We start from the raw sequence: 12203 nt of genomic DNA on the forward strand, positions 1-12203 counted from the left end.
GATCCCTGAAAATGGGTGTTCTCCGAAGCCGGGTATACAACATAATCAACTGATGGTAATTCTTGAGCACTTTGTTAAGGGCTTGGGAGACTGTAGACTTAGTACAGTGCCTGGAATGTAGAAGGGGATTGGTAAATACCACAGTTATTGTTTTTGCTGCAATAAGGTATCCAAGAAGAGAGTTTCAAAGAGCCTTGGAATTGCACGGCTCTGAGCAACTGTATGATGATGCCATGTGAATTCTAAGATTGACTAATTGCGGAAAACCACTTTCTTCTCCACAACCTTCCCCTGTTCTAACTCCTGCTCTTCCTCTAGGCTTCTGTGAGATCTTAGGCAAATCACTTCACTTCTGTTTCCTCATCTGTGAAATGAGAATTATATATACCTGCTATCCCTCCCCCTTAAATTGTGAGTGCTGTGTTGGGTGGGACCTATATCTGATTTGATTGTTTCTTATTTACCCCTAGTCTTAGCATAGTGCTTGGCACCGAGTAAGCGCTAAACAAGTATCACAATTATTATTGCCTGTTCTGGCACCCCCTCTCCATTTCTGTCCCTCCATCCTCAAACCTTTTCTCATTCCCTCCCTCCTTTTGCTGGGATGGGCTTTTTTTTTGCTTTTGTTCTAGAGGAGGACATGATGGGGAATGATGGTCCCGTGATGAAAACATTTGAGAATTCCTGACCTCAGGGACTATTTCATTCAGTCATATTTATTAAGCACTTACTGTGTGCAGAGTACTGTACTAAGGACTTGGGAAAGTAGAATACAACAATAAGCAGACACATTCCCTGCCCACAGTGAGCTACAACCCCAGAACTAATGTTCTAGCTGATTTCATATGACTTCTGATGAGGATTAGGGAATGATTTCCTAAATCCTCAAATTAAATTTTTCTAGGTTGTGGGGCCTTTAGAGAAAAGGCAGTCTCCTCCCTCTGCCCAACCTCACCCTCCGCCCCCCCCCCCCCACCTCCAACTAGCTCTCTCCCCGCCCCACAAGTGGTAATGAGTGTTCTGGGTGTTATGATCCCAGCTGACATATCTCAAGTGGTGATGACTGGATCCCAGCTCTGGCTAACACTGGGCTGAGGTCACCGTTTGGCCGGGAAGCCCGGCCGTCTCCAGGCAAGAGGCCAAGGCTTCTCTGGCTCATCCTTCGCTGGCTGCTAGCTGGCTTTCCTCAACTCTCTCAGCTCGCCTGTGGCCGGCTGGGGTCATGGCTAGTAAATTGGGCTGTCGTTCTGCTCATCGATTCGCCCCCACCCCTGCAACTCCAACTGCCTTACAAAGCATTTTGGTTAATCCTTCTGTAAGGCCGGGAGGGAATAATAGCCCCATTTTCCAGAGGGGAAGACTGAGGCCACTGACCCATAGTCCCTTAGTGAATCAGGGTGAGACCCTCTAGACTGTGAGCTTGTTGTGTGCAGGAATGTGTCTATTGTTATATTGTACTCTCCCAAGCATTTAGTACAGTGCTTTGCACACAGTAAGCACTCAATACATCCGATTGAAGGAATGAATGCAGGACTATCAAGCAGTGGTACTGAATTCATTCAATCATTCAATCGTATTTATTGAGTGCTTACTTTATGCAGAGCACTGTACTGAGCACTTGGAAAGTACAATTCGTAACAAATAGTGACAATCCCTGCCCACAGTGGGCTCACAGTCTAGAAGGGGGTAGACAGGCATTAAAACAAGTAAACAGGCATCAATAGCACCAACATAAATAAACAGAATTATAGTTATATACACATCATTAATATAAATGAATAGAATTATAAATATGTACATATATACACAAGTGCTGTGGGACCGGGGTGGGTAGAACAAAGGGAATGAGTCAGGGCAATGGGGAGTGGAAGGGAAGCAGAGGAAAAGGGGAGCTTAGTCTGGGAAGGCCGCATCTGTACTGTGCTAAGTTAATTCATCTGTAAAATGAGGATTGAGTTTGTGAGCCCCATGTGGGACATGAACTGGGTCCAACCTGATACGCTTGTATCTATCACAGCGCTTAGTACAATGCACAGCACATAGAAAGCGCTTAACGAATGCCATTAAAAAAAACAAAGTTTGGATCTGCTCCAGGCTTTACTAGGCTTGGCCAGGTTAGGATAGTCGACCCACAGGATTTGGGCCCTTTAAGAAGTCTTCTTCCTAGCATCATTGCTTCCCCGGCAGAACTGCATCAAGCCTCCTTGCTGACCTCCCAGCCTCCTGTCTCTCCCCACTCCAGTCCACACTTCATTCTACTGCCTGGATCATTTATCTACAAAAGCATTCAGGACATGTTTCCCCACTCATCAAGAAACTCCAGTGATTGCTCATTCACTTCCACGTCAAACGAAAACTCCTCACCACTGGCTTTAAAGCACTCAATCACCTCTTCCCCTCCTTCCTCACCTTGCTACTCACCTACTACAACCCAGCCCACAGAGTTCACTCCTCTTATGCTAACCATCTAACTATGCCTCGATCTCATCTATCTCAACGCCAACACCTCACCAATGTGCTGTCTCTGGCCTGGAATGCCCTCCCTCCTCAAATCTGACAAACGATTACTCTCCCCTCTTTCAAACCCTTGTTGAAGGCACTTCTAGACTGTGAGCCCATTGTTGTGTAGGGACCGTCTCTATATGTTGCTGACTTGTACTTCCCAAGTGCTTAGTACAGTGTTCTCTACACAGTAAGTGCTCAATAAATACGATTGACTGAATCTCCTCCAAGAGGTCTTCCCTGGCTAAGCTCCCCTTTCCTCTTCTCCCACTCCCTTCTGCTTCATCCTGACTTGTTCCCTTTGTTCATCCCCCCTCCCAGCCCCAGCCACACAGCACTTATGTACATATCTGAAATTTATTTATTTATATTAATGTCTGTCTGTCTCCCCCTATAAACTGTAAGTTCGTTGTGGGCAGGTAATAATAATAATAATAACAATAATAGCATTTGTTAAGCGCTTACTATGTGCAAAGCACTGTTCTAAGCACTGGGGAGGTTACAAGGTGATGAGGTTATCCCGCGGGGGGCTCACAGTCTTAATCCCCATTTTACAGATGAGGTAACTGAGGCACAGAGAAGTTAAGTGACTTGCCCAAAGTCACACAGCTGACAATGGGCGGAGCTGGGGTTTGAACCCATGACCTCTGACTCCAAAGCCCATGCTCTTTCCAGTGAGCAGCTCTGCTTCTCTGTGTTTATGTTTGTTTATTCTTCTACTGTACTATCCCAAGCACTTAGTACAGTGCTGTATACACAGTAAGTGCTCAATAAATATGATTGAATGAATGTTGTGTGAGGAGAAGTTGCATCATCTGCCCTCACTAGGCTCCTTATCTTCTCACCCAAGCTTGACTGTGGCCTCACTGTGCCTCATTCAGTCTTTGCTCCTGCCCCTTTCTCTCCGGGTCAGAGATCATACAGTGGTTTCTTGACAAACAGCTGTGTGACAGCTCTGTTTCTCAAAGATCCGATGTTTACATGGCACTCAGAGACTGCAGAGTTGGTGGCTGAGGAGGGCATGAGAGCTCACAGGCCAGGCAAGAGGGCAATTCATTTCACCCTCTGGGCCTCTGTTTCCTCGTCTATAAAATGGGGATTAAATACCTGTCCTCCCTCCCCCTGAAGTCACTTCTCAATTCCCCACACTATTTTCTCTCTTCGCTTTATGGTATTTGCGAAGCACTTACTACGTGCCAGGCACGGTACTAAGCGCTGGGGTAGCTACAAGCTAATCAGATTGGACACAACCCTTGTCCCACATGGGGCTCACAATCCTAGACCGCCTTTTACAGATGAGGTAACTGAGGCCCAGAGAAATTAAGTGACTTGCTCAAGGTCACACAGCAGACAAGTTCATACATTCAACTGTATTTATTGAGGCCTTACTGTGTGCAGAGCACTGTGCTAAGCGCTTGGAAAGTACAATTTGGCAACAAGTGGCAGAGCAGAGTTTAGAACCCAGATCCTCTGACTTCCAGGTCTGTGCTCTTTCTACTAGGCCATGCTACTTTCCTTGAGTCTGTCTCCCCTACCATTCATTCAGTTAATGGTATTTACTAGAGAAGCAGCATGGCTCAGTGGAAAAAGCATGGGCTTTGGAGTCAGAGGTCATGGGTTCAAATCCCGGCTCTGCCAATTGTCAGCTGGGTGACTTTGGGCAAGTCACTTAACTTCTCTGGGCCTCAGTTCCCTCATCTGTAAAATGGGGATTAAGACTGTGAGCCCCCTGTGGGACAACCTGATCACCTTGTAACCTCCCCAGCACTTAGAACAGTGCTTTGCACATAGTAAGTGCTTAATAAATGCCATTATTGTTATTGTTGTTGTTATTAAACACTTGCGGAAGAAGGCATTTTTTTACCAAGAAAACTCTATGAATACAGTCCATAAAGTCACTATGAATTGGAAATGACTTGAAGGCAGTTAATGATGATTAAGCACTTACCATGTGTAGAGCACTGAACTAAGCACTTGGTTCAATAGATTCCAATAGAATCCAACTTGCTGCAATAGATTCCAGCAGTTAGAACAGTGCTTGCCACATAGTAAACACTTTACAAGTACTATAATTATTATTATTATTTAGTAGTCCTAAGTGCTTTGTCGTGGTATTTGCTGAGTGCTTACTCTGTGCTAGGCTAAGTGCTGAGGTAGATAGAAGCTGGGACACAGTCCATGTACAACATGGAGCTCACAATATTAATTCCCATTTTACAAATGAGGTAACTGAGGCACACAGCAGACAAGTCGCGGAGCGAGGATGAGATCCAGTGCTTAGAACAGTGCTTGGCACATAGAAAGTGCTTAACGAATACTAATCGTTATTATTATCCCTGGTCTTTCTGACTCCTTGTCCCATTGTTATCCACTAGTCCATGCTTCTTCTCATTTCTCCCATTACCTTCTGCCTCACCCTAACTTGCTCCCTTTATTCATTTCCTTCCCGCCCAGCCCCACAGTACTTATATTCATACCTGCATTTTTTTTTTATTTCTATTAATGTCGGTCTCCCCCTCTAGACTGTAAGCTCGTTATGGGCAGGGAATGTGTCTGTTATATTATTCTACTGTACTCTCCCAAGAGCTTAAAATAGCACTCTGCAGTGTGGCTCAGTGGAAAGAGCACGGGCTTTGGAGTCAGAGGTCATGGGTTCAAATCCCGGCTTTGTCAATTGTCCGCTGTGTGACTTTGGGCAAGTCACTTAACTTCTCTGTGCCTCAGTTACCTCATCTGTAAAATGGGGATGAAGACTATAAACCCCTCGTGGGACAACCTGATCACCTTGTATCCCCCCAGTGCTTAGAACAGTGCTTCACACATAGTAAGCACTTAAGAAATGCCATTATTATTATTATTAGCACTCAATAAATACAATCGATTGACTGACCCTGGTCCCCATTCATTCCTGTAAACAGGAATATCTTCCGACCCCACTAGATTGTAAATTCCTTGAGGTGAGGGATCATTAATTAAACAATTCACCAATGGTGTTTATTAAACACCTTCTCTGTGCAGAACACTGTTTAGGGCACTTGGGAGAGTACAGTAGAGTTACTCCTATAGACTGCAAGCTTGTTTTGAGCAGGGAATGTGACTACCAATTCTGTTGCACTGTACTCTCCCAAGTGCTTTGTACAGTGCTCTGTACACAGAAAGTGCTCAATAAATACCAACGATTGATCAATTGATTGATTACTAGACACAATCCTTGCTCTTAGGGGGTTTACAATCTAAGAGAATCATGTCTTTTAACTCTTTGTAATGCTTCCAAATGTGTATTACAGTGCTCTGCACAGAATAGGTTCTCAGTAAATGTGATTGATTGATTATTTAAATTTCAGACAGATCCCTAATGAAAAGAGTAGTTATTTGACTATGTCTATGGCCATGCCACCCTACTCACACTGGAGACTGATGGGAAGAAGTGGAGACAAGCTGGGTGGAATGGGCAGAGCAGGGTGAGACAAGGTGGCTGGAAAGGACAGAGCAAGGTTACAGGAAGCGGAGATGAGGTGGTTGGAATGGGCAGAGCAGGATGACAGGAAGTAGAAACAAGGTGGCTTGAATGGACAGAGCAGGGTAACTGGAAAGGAATGAACATAGCTTCCTTCAAAAATGGGCTGCAAATGTGGTTGAGGGGGGGAAAGTAGAAGGGTGGCGAGAAGTGAGGCTGAAGGGATGGGAAACAGGCTGTAATCTGGGGACCTTCTGGCTCCACAAGGATCCAAATTATTTAGCATTTCAGCTGACCTATTTTCCGGTGGGGAGAGGCAGCCTGGATCATGAAATCTACTGATAATCCAAAATCCTCTTTTTAATCAGTTGCTCCTCCTCCCTTCCTTCCGTGTCTCCCCCAGTGCTTAGAACGGTGATTGGCACGTAGTAAGTGCTTAACAAATACCATCATCATCATCATTCACCCTTTCATCAGCTTTCTTCAAGGGGCACTGAGTGCGGTTTCCCTCTTTTTTCCTCTCCTCATTGCTGAAGGAGCAGTGACGTGGTGAAGAGGTGGACGATGGGACAGGCAAGGGGGAAAATAAGGATAATCAGGGCCTGGATCGTCACGAGTGGGCAGTGGAACCGTCCTGGTGTCTGGAACAAATCATTCCAATTTCCACTCCTGGGGCTGGGTCAGATTAATGCTTTTCTGGAGGAGGAGAACATATTTTTTCAGTAGGGAGAGCCCTGCACAAGCGGAGAGATTCTTGTGGAGAGGATGCCACATCCTTTTCCCGCTTAATGAGAGGAAATCTGCGTCAAACTGTGCATTGTCTCCCTGAGGCTGGCCAAAATGGCTCATTGTTCACCTCCCTCAGGCCAAATCCAGCCCTCATCTCCCAGAGGCATCCGGGGATTGAGCACTGAGCAACTCCTAGGGTAATATAGTCTGACAGAAGGCATTGCTTAATCAGAGGCCTCCATTCCCCAAGATGGGGAAGGGGCAAGGAGAGGCTCTAACATTAAACTTGGGAACAGGAGAGGACCAGTGGGAGAAACTCCATCTCCTTCTTGAGCCATCCACCTCTGTTCACATCCAACGCAATGTAAAGCTGTCAGCTTTGTCCTCTCAAATTGCCCTTCCACCCCCATGGCCTGGGTCACTTTTTGAAACGTTTGCAGCCTTGCAAAGAAGCCCAGGCGCACAGGCCCAGGGCCTGAAAGGAATAAGTCTAATCCAAAGCAATCAATCATAGCCTTTGGATAATCACGGTCTCTCCAAGGGCTCATTCATCCATTCATTAAATTGCATTTAATGTACAGTGCCTGGCACATAGTAAGTGCTTAACAAATACCATAATAATTATTATTATTTTCCTAGTAGCATCATGGGACTGTCTGTCTTGTATGTGTGACAATTATAGGTGCCGTTCCACTGGATCACAACTTGTGCCATTTTAAATTTCCAAATCATCATAATTACTCCAGTCACACCGCAGTGATGACAACAGTCTCTCCCACCCCCTCCCAGCCCTCCCCAATCAGTCAATGATTGATTCAGTGATAGAATAAATGAATCAATCAATCAATGGTCTTTAGTGGGCACTCTCTGCATTCAGAACACTATACTCCATCCACAAGAAGAAATCTGGCAGCTAAAAGTCCATTGCTCTTAGGCACAGCGGCCATCAATCAAACTAACACTTACTGAGAACTTACTATGTGCAGAGCATTGTACTAAGCGTTTGGGAGAATATAATAGAATTAGCAAGTGTGTTTCCTGCCCATAAGGAGCTTTCATGTGCTAGGTCTGTCTGCTGATCTGTGTGAACTCAGTACAGGTGCCTCTGGACAGGGAATATTGCCTGTTTATTGTTGTATTGTACTCTCCCAGGTGCTTAGTACAGTGCTCTGTACACAGTAAGCACTCAATAAATACAATTGACTGACTTAATGTCCACTGATTTTATTCTTAGGGCCCCTGCTCGCTCCACTCGGCTCCCTCAGTGGAGTTCCATGGCTCGTAAGCACCCCTGTTCGAGGAGATTGGGGAGGGGAACGAGGTGGCTCTGGAGCAAGTGGTGGGATTGGAGGTTCCCCCAAAGAAATGGCACACAGACACAAAATATTCCACATGGTGTCACCATGGAATATGGCATGCCCAGTATAACAAACGTGACATTGTACATGTGATTGAAAGCACATCTTCTCCAAGAGGCCTTCCCTGACTAAGCCCTCTTTTCCTCTTCTTCCACTCCCTTCTGTGTCACCCTGACTTCCTCCCTTTTTCATCCCCCCTCCCAGCCCCACAACATTTATGTCCATACGTGTAATTTACTTATATTAATGTCATTCTCCTTCTCTATACTGTAAACTCAGTGTGGGCAAGAAGAGTGTCTGTGTTATTGTTCTATTGTACTCTCCCAAGCACTTAGTGTAGTGTTCTGCACACAGAAAACCTCAATAAATACAACTGACTGACTCACTAATGCATGTTGAGTTGTCCAGTATCAGTGCTTAGTACAGTGCTTGACATATAATAAGTGCTTAACAAATACTACAATTATTATTATCAGCATATGCTGACAGTGGATCATGCTACACCAGAGCACTGATAGGACTGGATTCCTTGGATGGGAGTGGGTAGGGTGGGAATTACTTTGGGGCCCTATTTGGTTATCTTGAAAAAATCTCTCAAAGTAGTAATAATTATGGTACTTGTTAAGTGCTATGTGCCAAGCACTGTTCTAAGCACTGGGGTAGATACAAGTTAATCAAGTTGGACACAGTCCATGTCCCACATTCATTAATTCATTCAAATTTATTGAACACTTACTGTGTGCAGGGCACTGTACTAAGCACTTGGGAAGTACAAATCGGCAACATATAGAAATGGTCCCTACCCAACAGCGGGCTCACAGTCTAGAAGGGGGAGACAGACACTAAAACAAAACAAGTAGACAGGTGTCAATACCATCAGAATAGGTAGAATTATAGCTATATACACATCACTAATAAAATTAATAGAGTAATAAATATGTACAAATATATACAAGTGCTGTGGGGAGGGGTAGGTATAGGGTGGGGGGGGCGATGGGGTAGGGAAGAGGAGGAGGAGAGGAGAAAGGGGGGCTCGGTTTGGGAAGACCTCCTGGAGGAGGTGAGCTCTCAGTGGGGCTCACACTCTTAATCACCATTTTATAGATGAGGTAACTGAGACCCAGAGAAGATCAATGACTTGCCTAAAGTCACACAGCAGATCGATGGTAGAACTGGGATTAGAACTCAGGTCCTTCTGACTCCAAGGCCTGGGCTCTATCCACTAAGCCACATGATGAGTGGATAAGGTGGCCTGAGGTCATGATCTAGGACAAGACAGAGACCCCAACTCTGTCCTCCCCAACCCTTATTCCCCAACCCCCTACTCTTCCAGAGTAGGTTGAGCCTGCAAGTTTCCAAGTAGGAGCCCAAGTAATTTCCCAGGATCCCCTGTGTTCTGCATGCCACTCTACCATAATTAGCTGCAAAGGTTTGGATGGATTGACTTTTTTTTTCCCTCCCTGAAAGCATTGTTTCACTCTCAAGTGAGCATGGGGTTTTAATTGTCACATCACTTGCCTAATTAATTAAGTTCTCCCACTCCAATCAGGCCAAATGGGTAATCACACCAGGCAGAGGGCCGAAACCAATTAGGGCTATTTCTCTGGGAGGTAGGTGAGAATTCTTTCAGGAGGCAGAAGCCATACCCAAGGAGATTTAAGCTCCCTGGAGGGTTATGCTTGACTAGGGAGGGGTGTCTCTGTAAAGAAAGAGCTTAGGGCTCCAGAGAGCTGGGCTTGCTAATGTCCAATAGGTATTTGTAGTGTACCCTCCAAGTGCTTAGTATAGTGCCCTGCACACAACAGGTGCTCAATAAATCCCTGATTGAATGATAGGGTGTCCAGTTTTATACTGGACAGTGTGGTAGGGATGTGGCACCCTGTAAGCTCACTGTGGGCAGGGAATGTTTCTGTTTACTGTTGTATCATACTCTCCGGAGTGCTTAGGAAGTATTCTGCACACAGTAAGCACTCAAAAAATATGATTTAATTGAATGAATGTCTTTGTATCTAATGTTTTTATTGCTAGTGCTCAGTCAGCCAGTCCAAGTTCATCAGAGTGGACGCAGTCCCTATCCCACATGGGGTTCACAGTCTTAATCCCATTTTACAGATAAGGTCACTGAGACCCAGAGAAGTGAAAAAACTTGCCTGAGGTCACCCAACAGACAAGTGACAGAGCAGGGATTAGAACCCAGGTCTTATGACTCCCGAGCTCTATCCACTCGTCATGCTGCTTCTCCGTCCTTCCCCAAAATGTGTGTGACATTATTATGTTATTCTACATTCCAGTGTAACATGTATGTATGAAGACTCTAAGCTTGATTGTGGGTAGGGAATGTGTCTGTTATATTGTTATATCAAACTCTCCCAAGTGCTTAATACAGTGTTCTGTATACAATAAGAGCTCAGTAAATATAATTGAATGACAGACTAACATGTATGGTGGCCCATAGGCTCAATGTTGCCACCAGTGGCCACTGTAGCCAGAGTCCAACGTTGTTATTGATGATCAAGAGGCAGAGAAGAAAGAACTTAGTCTGGTCCATGCACTGGAGTAGAAACAGAATAATCCACTAGGACATACTCCCTGTCTTCCTGGAGCTTACAGTCTAAGAAGGAGGAAACTAAGACTTGAAAAGTTAAATGACTTGCCCAAAGCCAGGAGCAGAGCTGGGTATCAAACCCGGATCTTCCGACAGAGAAGTGGAAAGTGCATTAGGCCTGAGAGAGGAGTTGGGTTCTAATCCCAGCTCTGCCATTTGTCTGCTGTGTGACCTTGGGAAAGTCAATTCACTTCTCTGAGCCTCAGTTCCCTCTCTATAAAATGAGGATTAAGACCTTATGTCCAATGTGGGACATTGACTGTGTCCAATCTGATGAGCTTTGTCTACCCCAGGGCTTAGTGCAGTGCCTGACACATAGTAAGCACTTAAATACCATTAAAAACAAAACAAAAACCACAAAAGAGAGGGCAGTTGAAAAAAAAAAATCTCCCCATGCCTATGTAGAAAGGACCCCATTCCCATTCCATGATGCTCTTGGCAAAAATCTGCTTCTGTGGGCCAAAGGAGACATAGGCTTTCTGTTCATTTACCATGTGATGACTTTGGCTGAAAAATTCCAACTTCCTCCAAGGCCCAGTCCCAGGAGATTGGCTTCCAGCCCTCCGGATGACCTTATTTGTAAGGAGGGAAGCAGTCCTTGGACGGCAGGGTCAGAGAGGTGTCCGGGAACACGGCGGGACTGACCAGGGTCAAGGTTGGCCTTCCATCCTCCCCTCTCCTGGGTGTTTCCACTTCCGCCTCTGCCTGTGCAGGGGGTCAGATGTGATAAAGTAGCTTTGGCTAAAGACGGGATGGCTTTTAAGCCAAGGAGTAGCAAGGTCCAGCTACTGTAAACCCGACAGGCATGCTGTCAAAGCTGCTTAGTTCTGGCGCTTTTGGTGGGGAATTGGTTAGTCCAGGGCCACAGGCTACTTCTACTACATATCTGCTGTGTGACCGTGGGTAAGTCAGTTCACTTCTCTGGGCCTCAGTCAACCTCATCTGTAAAATGGGGATTAAGAGCATGAGCCTCATGTGGGACTGGGATTGTGTCCAACCTGACTACCTTGTATCTACCCCAGTGCTTAGAACAGAGTAAACGCTTAACAAGTACCATAATTATTATTATTATTATTAGCCCATGGTCCTCTTGACTGTAAGCAGGAAACAGATCAACCAGTTATGTTGTATTGTACTCTCCCAAGCACCTAGTACAGTGCTCTGCACACAGTAAGCACTTAATAAATACGATTGTCTGACTGCAAACTTCAGCAAAGAGTGGGAGTCCTTAATGCTCTCCCATAGTGAGGTTACGGGGTGAGAAATTCTTTAGTGGCTGCCGATAACTCTTCCACTCCTATCCTCAGTCCTCCTCCAGCTGTTGTGCAGACCTGAACCATAATTAAGACTTAACCATCCTCTGAGCATCTGTGGGAAAGAGGAACAGGGAGAGCATGGAGAACTGAATCAAAAAATCATTGGGATTTGTTGAGTGCTTACCTTATGCAGAGCATTGTACTAAACTGAGAAGCAGCATGGCCTAGTGGCTAGAGCCCAAGCCTGGAGGTCGGAAGGACTTGGGTTCTAACCCCAGCTCTGCCACTTTTCTGCT

General features: G+C 45.4%; 1 protein-coding gene across 2 annotated transcripts in view; it reads left to right on the plus strand.

The window, feature by feature from the left end:
• Nucleotides 1-12203, plus strand: part of CORO2B (coronin 2B) — a 150081-nt gene that overhangs the window by 35893 nt on the left and 101985 nt on the right. The gene's annotated exons all lie outside the window — the stretch shown is intronic.

The sequence above is a fragment of the Tachyglossus aculeatus genome, chromosome 26 (genome assembly GCF_015852505.1).
Source record: "Tachyglossus aculeatus isolate mTacAcu1 chromosome 26, mTacAcu1.pri, whole genome shotgun sequence".
Lineage (NCBI taxonomy): Eukaryota > Metazoa > Chordata > Mammalia > Monotremata > Tachyglossidae > Tachyglossus > Tachyglossus aculeatus.